Source organism: Polypterus senegalus, chromosome 18 (genome assembly GCF_016835505.1).
Source record: "Polypterus senegalus isolate Bchr_013 chromosome 18, ASM1683550v1, whole genome shotgun sequence".
In the NCBI taxonomy this organism is placed as follows: Eukaryota; Metazoa; Chordata; class Cladistia; order Polypteriformes; family Polypteridae; genus Polypterus; species Polypterus senegalus.
In genome coordinates, this window is record NC_053171.1 from 18,289,672 (window position 1) to 18,305,274 (window position 15,603).

The 15,603-nt window shown below is 41.7% G+C and overlaps 1 long non-coding RNA gene across 2 annotated transcripts; it reads right to left on the minus strand.

Annotated features, from left to right (window-relative positions):
• Nucleotides 1–3,299: 3,299 nt before the first annotated feature.
• On the minus strand, nucleotides 3,300–14,949 carry LOC120519009. Of its 2 annotated transcripts, none has more exons than XR_005631360.1 (3): nucleotides 14,826–14,949; nucleotides 5,951–6,095; nucleotides 3,300–3,449 (listed from the first exon to the last, which is right to left on the minus strand). It is a non-coding gene; the product is annotated as an uncharacterized LOC120519009 (long non-coding RNA). The 2 variants fall into 2 exon arrangements; XR_005631359.1 differs by lacking the exon at nucleotides 14,826–14,949 and adding an exon at nucleotides 8,258–8,386.
• Between the last annotated feature and the right edge of the window lie 654 nt (nucleotides 14,950–15,603).

Genomic DNA, 15,603 nt, shown 5'->3' on the forward strand with positions numbered 1-15,603 from the left:
CAATTACTTGGTCCGAGTTACAGCACAGTCAATGTTCACACATAGAAATCAACAATAAAAAATATATAGCTATATAAATAAAAAATAAATGAATCGGCACGCTTAGTTAGAGCTCACCCAGTACTCAGCCTGTGTTATTGTATGAAGCAACGAGGCCTTCAAAAATCTGGAACCACTGGCATTTCACAAATCTGTTATCATCTTTTGTGACCTTCTCCATTTTCTTCATCCTCTTCACCTGAATCCATCTTCCCTGGGTAAAGCAGAGGAGTCCATTTTAACTAAGACAGTACAACTAAGACAGGACATCGCCCATAGGAAACACTTCCAGATTACGTGGAAGTCTGAAAAAGTAAGAATTGCTAATCCCTGCAGTAACCCCTGGCAGCACCCATGGAACTCAACAGGGCTGACCCATGGGACTACAGCTCCCAGCATGCCCTGTGGGTATCTGTGTGGGTATCCCAACCCAGAGATGTTATATTCTATCGTGTTGGGGGAGTAAACAGTCCAAACAGATTATCTCTCTCTCCATACCATCTTTATTTTGGCTTCCTAAAGGTCTCGACACCAACATACCCACTTGCATATTGGCACCTTTTATTGATCTTCTGGCAAAGGCAGGGAACGTGATGACCTTCTTTCTATCCACTTAGTTCTCTGTCCGCCTTGCCATCTGACTTACCCTGTTTCGTTGTTACTTATTCTATGTTATCTTATAAAGCACAAATGTGCTGTTGTTGTTATCAGAACTCATTCTGACGCAAGCCCATGTGTGCCATCCATCACACTCGTTACAGATCTAAAGAAATGAAGGTTTCTTCTGAATCCTTCATGAAGATGGTTCTTTTGGGAACCGAAAATGGCATCACTCTGAAAAACATCTCTAGTACCTTCATTTTTAAGAATACACTCAGGCTCCAGGGAAGGGTGCTAGAAAGAAGGTTAAGTCTTGTGGTCAAACCTCAGATTCAGGAGAATCAATATGGATTTCATTCAGGTCACAGAACATGGACCAGCTCTTTACCCTCACAAGAATCCTGGATGGTTTATGGGAGTATGCCCAGCCAGTCTACAGGTGTTTTCAATTTTTCAATGATCTTGCACATTCACGGGGTGGAGAGGGTCTCATCCTGTGACATCAGGATCACATTTCTGCTTTTTGGTGATAATGTGGTCCTGTTGACTCCACCAGGTGGTGACCTTAGGGTGTGCACTTGCAACTGAGTGTGAAGCGATCGGGATGAGGGTCAAAACCTTCATGTCTGATGGTTTTCAGCCAAAGCCAGCGGCATTTGGCACAAGTCAAGAACCTATTCTTGGTGGGTTGCTAGACCATCTGAGAGTATCCATTTCATCTAACACTCACATCTATTGGGATTTAAGAAAATAAAATTACCAAGAAAATCGACATGGGGACTTACTTACTTATCCTCTTGTTACCCAGTGGCACATAAGGCTTGCACATGAGGTCGCTATTGTCCTCAGGTGAATCGGGCAGTCTTCAGCTCTTCCTCCATGGCACGTCTCAATGTTTTTCTTAGTCTTCCTCACTTCCAGACCACAAGTCAGTGTTGCCTTTGCTGCCTATCCACGAAGTCATACAGCACAAATTTCCTAGTCACCTCCATCATCGTTTCTCCAGTGTGTCTATCATGTTTTCCAGTTTGGTGATACTGTGGGGTCTTGCTTCGGATATTATGGCTGGCTAGTGGATTCTTGTCTTCTCAGACATTTGTAATTTAAACTGGAGAATCTGTTTGGGTCCTGCTGGGTGATACTCCAACGTTCTGAGCCATAGAGGAGGGCACAAAAAACATTGCTTTGGTGCTCCTTGAGTAAAGGGATGAACGCCAAAGAGGTCAAAGTCTGGAAAAGGCTGCTCTGGCTTTTCCAAAGTGTATGTTAATATCTTCTTCAGTTCCACCCAAGAGGTTGTTGATTCGGTCCAGAGAGCAGAACTGGTTGACGTTCCTGATTTTTTGTTTCTTCATAGCAAATGGTTGCATTGCAGTAGTGTTATTCAAAACATGGAAAGAAGATGTTGTTATAAGGATGCAAAAGAGTCACAAAAAGGTTTGGTGATGGTAGAGTTGAAAAAATGCAGGAAAAAAAAGGAACAGGTCTTTACAGACAGGAGACCAAAGCAGAACATTTGGAAAGCTTCTTCTTCTTTCAGTTGCTCCCATTAGGAGTCGCCACAGCAGATCATCTTCTTCCATATCTTCCTGTCCTCTGCATCTTGTTCTGTCACACCTATCACCTGCATGTCCTCTCTCACCACATCCATAAACCTTCTCTTAGGTCTTCCTCTTTTCCTCTTGCCTGACAGCTCTATCCTTAACATCCTTCTCCCAATATACTCAGCATCTCTCCTCTGCACATGTCCAAACCAACACAATCTCGCCTCTCTGACTTTGTCTCCCAACAGTCCAACTTGAGCTGACCCTCTAATGTCCTCATTTCTAATCCTACCCATCCTTGTCATACCCAATGCAAATCTTAACATCTAAACTCTGTCACCTCCAGCTCTGTCTCCTGTTTTCTGGTCAGTCCCACCGTCTCCAACACATATAACACAGCTGGTCTCACTACCGTCCTGTAGACCTTCCTTTTCACTCTTGCTGATACCCATCTGTCACAAATCACTCCTGACGCTCTTCTCCACCCATTCCATCCTGCCTGCACTCTCTTCTTCACTTCTCTTCCACAATCCCCATTACTCTGTCCTGTTGATCCCAAGTATTTAAACTCATCCACCTTCGCCAACTCTACTCATTGCATCCTCACCATTCCACTGACCTCCCTCTCATTTACACACATGTATTCTGTCTTGTTCCTACTGACCTTCATTCCTCTCCTCTCTAGAGCAGATGTCCACCTCTCCAGGGTCTCCTCGACCTGCTCCCTACTATCGCTACAGATCACAAAGTCATCAGTAAACATCATAGTCCACAGGGACTCCTGTCTAATCTTGTCTGTCAACCTGTCCATCACCATTGCAAATAAGAAAGGGCTCAGAGCTGATCCCTGATGTAATCCCACCTCCACCTTGAATTCATCCGTCACTCCTAACGCAGACCTAACCACAGTCACACTTCCCTCGTACATATCCTGTACAACTCTTACGTACTTCTCTGCCACTCCCGACTTCCTCATACAATACTACAGCTCCTCTCTTGTCACCCTGTCATATGCTTTCACCAGGTCCTCAAAGATGCAATGCAGCTCCTTCTGGCCTTTTCAAAACTTCTCCATCAACATCCTCAGAGCAAACATCGCATCTGTGGTAAATATGGCTGAATGGAGGAAGAGGTGGAGTCAGGGAGTCCGGAACAGGAATTGATGTGGCAGGGAGGTGAATTCTGGGTATTAGAGAGTGCAGGAACTGACATCAATAGGGGCCAGACTGGTGGTGATGTCATTAAGTGGCAGGGTCTTGGGCTGGTCTGTAGAGGGACAAGAAGAGTAAGGATCAGATGACAGTGCTATATAACTAAAATATATTATTATTTTTATTATTACTATTAGTTTTCTTGTGACCCCAGATAGTCAGTTACAAAACAGCCAATGGGAGAAATAGATTTGCAGATGGCCACACCGTATACTGAAAAATCGGCAAAGTAAAGAAGTTTGCCTTTATACAACTGAATTGACTAACAAGTTGAGACCCCTCTATAAATATGGTGGGTAAGAGGAGGAGGCTGAGTCAGGGGCAGTCAGAACAGGAACTGATGTGTCAGAAAGGAGAATTCTGGGTAGCAGAAATGATGTCCTCAGGGTGATGTCAACAGTGGGTGGACCGATGAGTGATGTCATTGGGAGGTGGGGTCTGCTGGTCTGCAGAGGGACAAAACGACTGAGAAATAACACCATTTGAGCCTGTAAAGTGTCTCCTGTGTGCATGTGTGTGACAATTTGAAATTAACCGAGACAAGCATTTGAACCAAGAATTCTGTAGCTGTGAAACAGAAACATCAACCTCTGTGCCACCATGCTGCTAACACCTCAAGACGGTGTCATAAAACTCCCTGTCCACAAATGATGTCCCACCATCCCTATGGTGTCAGTTCACTTATAAGAGATATTTTTAAATCTGAAAGCAGGTTGGCACCAGTCGGGATTGAATAAAGAGCAGGGGTTAAAGACACCTGGGATGAAATCTCATGGAGAAGAAGAGCTTTCTTTCATTTTGAAAATGTTCTACCCATCCATCTACACACTCACCAGCCGTCATTCACTTCCAGATGGGGACACCAGACTCGGGCTGTATGCACGTCTTCTACCAGCATCGAAACACAGAAGCCGCCACGCTGCTTTTTATAGAAATATAAATCTGACGGCACTGTGTTTTTGGAATGGGATATTGCTTTAATTAATTCCAAACACCACAACGTTTATTAGGAAGCTGGGAGACATTAAAGGGGGAGTGCAGACATGTTTTCAAACAAATTCTTGCTCATTGCCATTTTTGGCCATGCTTGTGTACCACTCAGAATTAACGGCTGCTCATTGGAAATTTTATTTTTAGAAGTGCCTTCAGCTATTAGCTCCTGTAAAGGTGAGCTCGCTGGAAATGAGAACAAAGAAATGAAATATTTTAGGGAGAAAGAATTTTCCATTATGTGACCATTGATATGAAAAAAACAAAACTTAAATTTAATGGTGATGTTTTGTGAGCAATAGGCCCATCTCCATCTTAGACATTTGACTGAATGGTGGGTGGTGATTTGTCTCCAATGCTTGGACCGGACAGGTAGTTATGCTGGCCATTTCTCCCTTTTAGCATGTGAAAGCACCTACTGTGGTAGCCACATTTGTCTGTTCTCTATACCTGCGTGAAACTCAGCTCCGATTTTGTTTAAATTTGGCCTACTTGTATGCAAGGAAATTTATCCAGAAGTTACATTTTCATTGAGATACAATGGATTCACTCTATGCCCACCTTAGTGTGTTGTAGATTTCATTTAAAATCAATACATTTCTCATTTCAGTCTACACTCAACAACCCACAATGACTAAATGAACAGTGAGCTGAGCAGAGATGGTGAGATGAATTGATGAGCTGGTTTTGAGAATAAGGTGGACGATCTTTGTCAGGATGAGCTGGAGATGGTGCTCCTTCATCCATACGATATAAGGGAGACATGGTGAGATTTAGTGATGAGTGAGCATGCTCGGCCGAACATGTATTCAGCTTGAGCATCGATATGCTCGGAGCATGGCGCTACTCGAACGAGCATCACATGTGCTCATGTGCCATGCTCGAGTCTCCGGCCCGCATGTTTCGCGGGTTGGAGACAGTCAATCAAGGGGCAGGTAAGTACTGCCCTCACTGTAATGCCAGTAGCCATGGCTGGCCGGAACACATCATCGGGTGCTATATATGCAGGCACTGTCATATAATGTTTTAGAGCGTCATTTTTCCCGTAAAATTGATTTTTTGGGGGGTTTTGGGCGCGTTTTTGTCAGTCTGTAAAAGTGGCGTACAACTCGGACAAACTGGTTCCCAGCAGCGACTTGGGAGTCCAAGATGCATCCAGACATCGTCCCCATGCTGTTCCCGGTCCATTTGGGTGATGTTTCTGTCACTTTCTGACCTTTTCCAATGGACCAGGCACCCCCTGCTTTGTTGTCTCCATTGACTTACATTATACTCGGGTGCTCGGTAGAACATGGCGATGTGTTCGGACCGAACACCTGAACACCCAAACACTTTGGTGCTCGTTCATCACTAGTGAGATTCTAGCTAGGAACCGAAGAAATCTCCACACCAGGCTCTTGGGAAACAAACAGAGACTGGTCAGCAAAGCAACAAGAAAAAGATGTTGATTGATCGTTATAATTAAATAGAAATTGTAAAGGGGAGACAAAACAATGTCAAAGGATGGGGGCACCACCCTGGTGACCCCGGATAACTGAAAGAAGACAACAATGAAAAACACACAACTTTTCAGACGAGAGCTCAGAATTGAATTGCTTCAAAATGGCCGAACTTCCGGTGGTATGGGTTCCAGGCAGGAAGGGGCGGGTCCATGAGGGCGGGTAACGGAAGTGAAGTCGGTGGTGGAATGGCACTCTGTCAATCTTCTGTTCTGCAGAAGGAAGAAGAGAGAAAGCACGAGAATGCAGCACCAACCGCTGGTTCGGCAGGTAATTAATTACTATCACCAGAGCCCTTTAGGGATCTCCCATGCTCACGCATACACGTGTGACAAGACATATATAGTAAATATGATTAAAAAAACAAAATGAAAACCATGCTTTGCACACGTTTTGAAACAAAAAAAATTAATAAATAAAACAAGCTGACAACGCTTACCAAAAGTTCCTCTCCTTAGTTTTTGCCTTGGCCAACAAATCCAATGCAAAATTCAGAGGTGTCCATGAGCCAGAAAATCCAAACGAGTACAGAAAAACCAAAGGAAGAATTGAATACAAAGCACACACACACACACACACACACTTCTATAGAACACTCTAGAGTGTTGGTTTAAGTACTGCTGGGCTCAGAATACCATCTGCAGGATTAGGTGGCCCGGCCTCCTTAGGCTCCACACACAGGAGGCACGGCAGATCACAACACTACAGTACATTACAAAGGCACAAAATAGCAAAGAAAAACATATACCGTATATATACTCATGTATCGAAACGCGAACAATCGATCATAAAATCAGACGCCGACTTGTACGTCCGTTCAAAAATACGACACTTAGTTTTTTTTTTTTATCTTCTTGCCTCCTCCAATCTCGCGCCAGTTTCTCAGACACATTGAATTTTGTTGCCGCAGTGCAGTTACACTTCAGTGACATTTAATTTCAAACCAGCTTCATATTTTCTTCTGATCGAACGCTCCATCGTGGATAAGGGATGCTCTTATGATAAAGGTGTATGAGGGTGTGAGATACAAAAAACACAAATTAGTGCAAACGTCGCTTCAGTTTAGTTTGGGTAATACCGTTTGGTCACGTGGGCACAATACATACAAAGAAAAGGCCGTGTGCTCCTTTGTTACTCTCTCAGGTGGGTGTTAGCATATCGGAACCTCTTGGACCAATAGTGCGAATTTTCTGCATTCGACTTATACGACCGACATTATAAAATACTGGAAATTATACGATACGACTTATCCATGGGAGATCTTAAACGTGAGTATATACGGTACGTAACAAAAATACAAAGTGTAAGAGAACACAAAACAAAGCAGAAAGGGTGTTTTTTTTTTCCCACCCTGTATATTGTCATCAAAGAAGCAAATGAAAGTTAATACGAGCCAGCGACACGGACTGAGTCCACACAAAGACTGAAGTGCAGGAAGAGGCGGGTTCTTAAGCAGAAGTGAGGTGTGTAGGAGGGCGTGGTCTGATAACAGACGGAAGTGGGTGGAGTTCTAGGTGGGCTTCCCTTCTGGTGGTCTGTGGAAGAGGGAGAAATGGCATTAGTGCAGTTTGTTAGACTCGGCGTCTTATCCCCAGTTAAGCCATAAGACTGAGTCCCATTCGCTTGTGTGTGACAAAATAATGAATAATAATTCTTTGCATTTATATAGCTCTTTTCTCGCTACTCAAAGCGCTTGCAGGTTAAGGGCCTTGCTCAAGGGCCCAACAGAGCAGAGTCCCTTTTGGCATTTTTATGGGATTTGAACCGGCAACCTTCCGATTGCCAGTGCAGATTCCTATCCTCAGAGCCACCACTCCACCTAAACAAAAAAGACAAAGCAATACTGAAAACATAATTCAGTAAACTATTTGCATACAACAACAGCATAAAAAATAAAGCAGAGAAACTGCCCTGGCTGCGCTCGAAGAGTTTTATGGTGTGTTAAGCCTTAAGTGTCCCACTCTACACCCGCCTCGCCTCGCCTTTCTGACTGTGACTGCCCTTTGGTCCCATTCTTGTTTCCTAAACAAATCCAAAGGTAAAATCTGTTTTGGCTGCCTCCTATGCCATTTGCTCGAAAACAAAGCCTAATGAGCCCCTCAAAAATGCAAACATGCCAGTGGAAGAGAAGGAGAGGAAACATGTGAGTCGGAACCTTTGACTGATCTGTGTGAGAAAACAGCTGAGAAAACCACCTCCAGACCCGGCCTTCTCAAGCGTGGGCAGACCACCATCCGGGCAGCCTCTGGCCCGGCCAGCTCGGGTGACCTCGCTTTCCCAACTGGACGAAGATCAAACATGCTGGATGGACGGCGGGCTGATTAGTGACTGGAAAAAGCAGACAAGGCTATCTGAAAGAGAGCAGGCAGCTTACTTGAGGAATCTGGAGGAAGATGTGCAGGAGTGGAGGGGATCGCAGTATCAGGACCCCGAGCTGAGTAAACAAGCTGGAATTTCAGAGAGAGAGAGAAAGAAAGAGATGGAAAGAGTGTGTGAGAGAGAAGAGGAGAGAGAGGGAGAGCAAGAGAGAGAGAATGAGAGAGAGAGAGAGAAAGAGAGCACAGGGTGAGCGAGAGAGAGAAGGAGAGAGAGAGGGTGATGGTGGATGAGAGAGAGAGATAGAGAAGAAGAGACAGTGAGAGAGAGAGAGCAAGAGAGAGAGAGAATGAGACAGAGAGGGAGAAAGAGAGATGGAGAGCAAAAGAGAAAGAGCAGAGGGGGGGAGAGAGAGAGAGTGAGAGAGAGAGAGACGGAGAGAGAGAGAGCGAGGCTGTGGAGGAGAAGACGGGCAGCGGAGCTGCTTTGGGCCGAGAGACTGCAAGAGAAAAGGAGCTGACACATGAGCTAAAAATGGAGTCAGGAGGGAGAGGATGAATGAATGAATGAATGAAATTACAAACAAGCTAACACTTAACTGAAGACAACATGGAGTCAACCAATGAACGGATGAACACGTCAACTTATAAACTAACTCTAACTAATTAACAAAGACATTAATGAATTAATCAACAATGAATGAATGCATGAATGAGTGGTCAGGTTTACTTATTAACACATTGATGAATAAAAGAAAGAAAGAAAGAAAGAAAGAAAGAAAGAAAGAAAGAAAGAAAGAAAGAAAGAACAAATGAATAAATAAACGAATAAATGAGGTAGCAAATTAATAAAGTAACAAATTATAAATGAATGAAATTACAAAGAAGGTAACAGGTTACTGAATGAAGCTATAAATGAGAGAAGGAATAAATAAATTTACAAACTAAGAAATGCTTTAACCAATAAAGAAGAAGTTAATTAACACAAATGCTAATGAATTAACAGATGAATGAATGAGGTAACAAATTGATAAACAAATAAATGTTGAATGGATTAAATTAAAAATAAGGTCACAAATTAATAAACATTAATGGAAATCAACAATATCTGTCCATCAATTAACCGATGAACTCTTGATTCACCAGCCAGTCTGCAACACTACATGATGTGAGCTGAAAGTAATAATAATAATAATAATAATAATAATAATAATAATAATAATAATAATAATAATGTGTCTTATTTATATTATATATACTTTTGCATTATGTACATTTGTATATTATACACGTAGCTGCGTTTTTTACTAATGTTCTGCAGCTTTAGTTTGCTTCATGGGATTCAGCAATAGCCTGACATGTTGAAATGAATCCACAGACAAAATATCTTAGTGTTTAAAAGCTTTAGTAAAAATTCAAAGTAAAACAATTGATGCAGAAATAGAGAAAAAATTGATATAGCAAAGAAAAGAAAGTTCTTGTTTAAGAAAAGTTCAGTTTAACTCTTATATATCTTGTTTCGTTCCTTACGTTTGCTAGTCCCGTTGAACCAGAAAACTGGACGCCTATCTCACTTACAAACTGCAGATGGGTCTTTCATGAGCCTATGAACAAAACACACACACACACACACACACACACACACACACACACACACACACACACTGTACTACAGATAAAGCTGAGAAAGTTCTCTCTCATGTTTACTTACAGATCTATCCCATCATCTAGAGCTATGAGAGAATATTCTTTTCTATTCTATTTAAGCAAAACACTAATGTGAGCTTAACTTAAAGCTTTAACTTACTACGTTTGGCTCTTACAACATCATAGAGGAGTTCTGAGCTCCTTGGAGAAGGACACTCTGTGGGTATAAACCCATGTAATGTCTGAGACCATCCCAGACTGACTTCACATACTTGTAGAAAAAGATTTGTTCAATGAAAGTTGATAAGTGATACGCTCTGAATGCTGTGTGAAAGGATCGAAATCAAGAAAATACAATGCCAGCAAAGGCCACAGCAACTATGCACTTCCCTTTAAATTGTGTTACCTGGAAGAAAAAAAAAAAGAAAAAGACCCCAGTGGGCCTCTTAACTGCTGATAGAAACCTCTGGGACTGGAAAACCATCAGATACAGAAGGACCTGGTTCTTAGAAAACATGAGACTATGGAAACCTTAGCACTTTATCAGCTCTGTTCTCGGTTCTTTTACAAGTGCTGCAGTATCCTACCAACTACACTAAAATCTATCTATCTATCTATCTATCTATCTATCTATCTATCTATCTATCTATCTATCTATCTATCTATCTATCTATCTATCTATGTAGGACTTTAAGAAAATAAATACAAATAAGAGACACAAGGCTCTTGGATGAAAGATGGCCCTAAATCAGGTGTAGTCATTAAGTCTTTGCAGACAGCAGGAAACAGAATGAGAGTGGAAGAGGAGAACCAGATGATGGAATTCTGCAGTGACTTTTCTCAAATGAGGTGCTACCAGGACGGAAACTCTGTGGCGGGTGTCCCTGCTAACTAGCCTGAATGGCCTACCACTAGGGGGAGTTAACCGTATATATTTTTAAATCATTTCCCATGAGTTGTAAGGTAGGGGGCATTGCAGAATGCTAATATACTCTATCTTACATACTTCATACAATAAAACTCTTCTTTCTTTCTTTCTTTCTTTCTTTCTTTCTTTCTTTCTTTCTTTCTTTCTTTCTTTCTTTCTTTCTTTCTTTCAGTGCTTGGCAGCATCTGCAGCACATGTGCAACTATTATACTGGCTGTCTTTTTACTGAGCAGGCAAAGACAGAGGACTGGCCAAAATAAATTGGTGTCAGCTGTCAGCCTTTTTGTCACAAAGGCCAAGGCCGGAGCAGAGAGCAGACATTTCCAGGCCCGTCTCACACCATTAAGAGTTTACGAGTGTGAAGTGGTCTTATTTTATACCTTGGGGCGCATTACACCGACACTGTGCAGACTTGACGTTTTTATTTGCTTGAACTGTTTATGCCAGCCAGCCCATCACAGAGGCAGTGAAGTGAATGGGACTCCTTAGGTGACTTCACTGAGCTCAGAGCTTTAATGAGACTTGGGTGGCATTTGTTTGTGTACAAGACACTACTGTAAGATAAACCATTGGTATGGCTTTACTTTCTTAGGCTTAGAGAAAAATGTTCAATCAAGCATTGAGCCAGAATGGCCATGGGTTTGATTTACTCTTATTTTTCTATTTCCCTTCATATGTGGATAATAATGGTTGACAGTTGGGTGCCAGTGTGCAAATGCTGATTGTGTGTCTTTTAGCAGTTGTAACTTTATTTACTTTGCCATTGATCGATCCATCCATCCACGGATCCATTTTTTAAACTTCTTGCCAAATTAATGGTTGCAGGGACAAAGGATTAGAACTTTACAACTTTACAAAATCTTTTGATGAGAACAGGCCATTCAGCCCAACAAAGCTACCAATCCTATCCACCTAATGATAGATAGATAGATAGATAGATAGATAGATAGATAGATAGATAGACTGATTCAACTGATAGTTGCTTGAATCTGCACCATTACCTTTTTAATATAATGGGATATTATTTGCTTTTCTTAGGAGTTTCCCCAATGTGCAGTGACTTTCTAAAAATATTTTCCAGGGGTTTATATCTGCACCATCCTTAAGCTACTGAGGATAAATATGATCTGGCTCTGGTGATTTGTTAGATTTCAGCCTATTTAGTCTACACAGCACTTCTCTCTCTCTATGGTTTCCAAACCACTCAATACTTCCTTAGTAGTCCTTGTTGTTGCTGGGAGGTTATCTGCTGCATTGGAAGCACAGCATGAAACATTGCTGTACACCCACACATAACTGATTTTTTTAAAAATATACTATATATCCACTACATAATAAAACACTAAGGTCTATGTGTGTGTGTGTTTGTGTGTGTGTATCCAGCCCCTTAGAGCAATCTGATCGGTCAGTTCCACTTTGATGACGGCCATGTCTCTATCATTCCAAAATGAAAGTTATGAAGGAAATGCTTTGAGTTTTTCATTCCAACATGTAAACACCTCAACAAAAACAATATTATGAATGAATTTATCCTCCAACTTATATTCTATAAACTTTGCTCTTTTGCACTTCTGTATATATATTGTTTGGGATTTTTTTTCTCTTTTTCGTTTATTGGACGATTCTCTTTGTTCTTGGTTTTATTATATGCAGCTCTTTTTTTCGGCATTCATGATCAGCTGTTGCTGCTCTTTTTCTTTCGTGATCTAAAATTCGACGTTCTTGAATAGATGATTTGCTTTTCTGCCTTGACGTTATAAGCGACTGCGTTGAAGGGAAAGTTAGCACTGAGAGTGTCACAGGGTGGGATGGAGAGAGGATGTGAGCATCAGGAGCAACGATTGGATGAGCGGTGTGGAGGGGCGTGGTCAAGGCTGAATAATGCAGACACAACAGAAAACATTTATATATATATATATATGTATATATATATATATATATTGTAACAAGAATGACCAAGAGACATTTGTAGGGTTTGGGGCAGCCACCCATACAATATTTCCCAGCTGCAATATTGATTAAATAGAACAGACATGTTCACATGAATGAGTCCAAAACAGAACTGACTATTGTCTTAAGATGGCAGCGTTTAAATGCCCGCAGAGGATGTGATGTCATCAGGACTGGTCCGGTGTGGAATTACATCTATTCAGGCCCTTTAGTTGTCCCCTAATCACGTGTGTGTGACAATATATATATATATATATATATATATATATATATATATATATATATATATATATATATATATATATATATATAGTATAATAGTATATATATATATATATATATATATATAGTGACAACTGTATGGTGGAATGCCAGCCACTCAACCCAACACAGACAGACACCAGAGGCACACTTACAAATGCTCACACTTTTCCTTTCTTTTTAGCACATGGCACAAAATTCTCCAATCATTTCCCTTTTCTCTTCTGCCGCCTCCACTCCTCCATTCACAAGCTCTGTCCTCCACCTCCCCAAATGGAGTGAGTCGGCTCCTTTAATGTTGTACACAGATGTGCTCCAGGTGCTCATTGATGGTCTTCCTGCAGCACTTCCTGGTGTAGCAGAAGTGCTGCATGGGCACCTAGAAGCATTCCATTTGCTCCCAGATTCTCTTCCAGTAGCACTCCCTGGTGTGCCTTCCAGGGCTCTGGAATTGTCCAGGCGCCACCTGGCGGTGACCACAGGCCCTCACAGGGTTGAGCTTCCAGGCTTTGTTCTTGTGGCCCCAACACCAACCAGGGCGGCTGCCCTCTTGTGTTCCAAGGGAGATACTGCTCCTCTCCCGGTCCTTCCACTCTCTGGGCATTCCACCACTATATATATATATATATATATATATATATATATATATATAAATATGATACTAGCTTCAAGGAAGGCCAACTCTAGTGGTGTGAAGGTTTGGCGCTGTGGTCCCCTCCATTGGGGTTGGCTCTTTTCTGTCTCTATTCTCATTCCTTTTGTTCTTCTAGGTTGTCCAATATAGAATAGTCCCTGGGAATGTGGGAGGACAACCAGAATACCTGAAGAACATGCAGATGCCAACCTGATGTAGCATTTCAACTCAAGACCCTGCAGCACTAACCACCATACCACTATAAACCAGTGGCAAGTGGTGCCCACCTTGTGCCTTTCATGTCAAGCCTGAATAATAACCGGACTTAAGAGGCAATTTCTTGGGGCATCAGCTCCACTTTTACCGTCCAGTTTTTTGTGTCCAGTTTGGCCTCTTTTACAATTGGAAAGATAGAAAAAAAAAAGTGTTTCATTAAAGTGAAAGAAACGCTTTACGGAAAAAGTGACCCCCACCCCCCCACCTCAAGTTTCACCTCCTGTCACTTTGTCCACCTTGTCGTCTGTGAGGACGCTGGCTCTGAGAAATAAATGCCTTTAACTGGAAGGGGAAGCGAAGAACAAATAATCAGAGTCAGCTGTTTTCCGATCAGGCATTGCTCATGGTGTTCAGGAAAGACAAAGTGAGGCGGCCTCGCCGTGTTTGGCTGCAGCTTTGAGAAGATGTGTTTTTAATTGCGTGCTCTGGTTTCCAAGACATTTCCCAAAGCTCCATCCCCCCCTCGGCCAGCTTCCTTCCTCCACTTCTAGTTTGTTTAACAATGGGGCCTTCAAACAATGATGAGCCCCTTTCACACTAGCACTCCACCCAGGGGGTTAAGCCATCTTTTTTTTTTTTTCAAATTGGGTGCTTTCACTGTGGATTTAATGAAAGTGGGATAAGAGCACTCTGGGAAACGACATGAGAGACGCATCTAATAAGGAGACGTTAAACAAAGTTTACATTTACAGTCACATTCTAATAGACCAAGTGTCACAAGAAAAGTAGTCTGTCTGTCTTCAATAGAGTGCTTTTAGGTTAGATTAGATTAGATATACTTTATAAATCTGCAAAGGGAAATTTAAAGGCATACTACACTGAAAACAGAATACAAGATAACCAACTGAAAGACAATATGAGACAATAGAATGCAATCATAATAATTCAATAAATATTACGATAAAATAACTGCAATAGACTGAGTCCATACCATCTTCATGTGGCTTCTGGCAGGAGTGAAGGACGGGACATCTGGAGGAAGCATTGAAGTGCCTAATGGCTGCAGGCAGAAAAGATCAACAGAGGTGCTTCTTGTTACGCAGTGGAGGAATGAGCCTGCGGCTAAAAGGACTTCCAAGAGCGCGCCCCCCAGAGGGGAGAGACACAATGGATCATGATGGCATCTGGTTTGGCCAACATCCTCTTCTCCACAACACCCCAGAGTGCCCAGAGTCAGTGCAGTGATGGCACCATCAGGCATTGGGCATCACCAGGAGACGCAGAATGGAGAACAATTCACTGCCTGCAACAGACGGGTGGAACACCTCCACATAAATAGACATGAGTCAACTCAGAAAATCTATCTATTATATAGTGCCTTTTATCTATCTATCTATCTATCTATCTATCTATCTATCTATCTATCTATCTATCTATCTATCTATCTATCTATCTATTATATAGTGCCTTTCATCTATCTATCTATCTATCTATCATATAGCGCCTTTCATCTGTCTATCTATCTATCTAATTATATAGTGCCTTTCATCTATCTATCTATCTATCTATCTATCTATCTATCTATCTATCTATCTATCTATTATATAGTGCCTTTAATCTATCTATCTATCTATCTATCTATCTATCTATCTATCATATAGCGCCTTTCATCTGTCTATCTATCTATCTATTATATAGTGCCTTTCATCTATCTATCTATCTATCTATCTATCTATCTATCTATCTATCTATCTATCTATCATATAGCA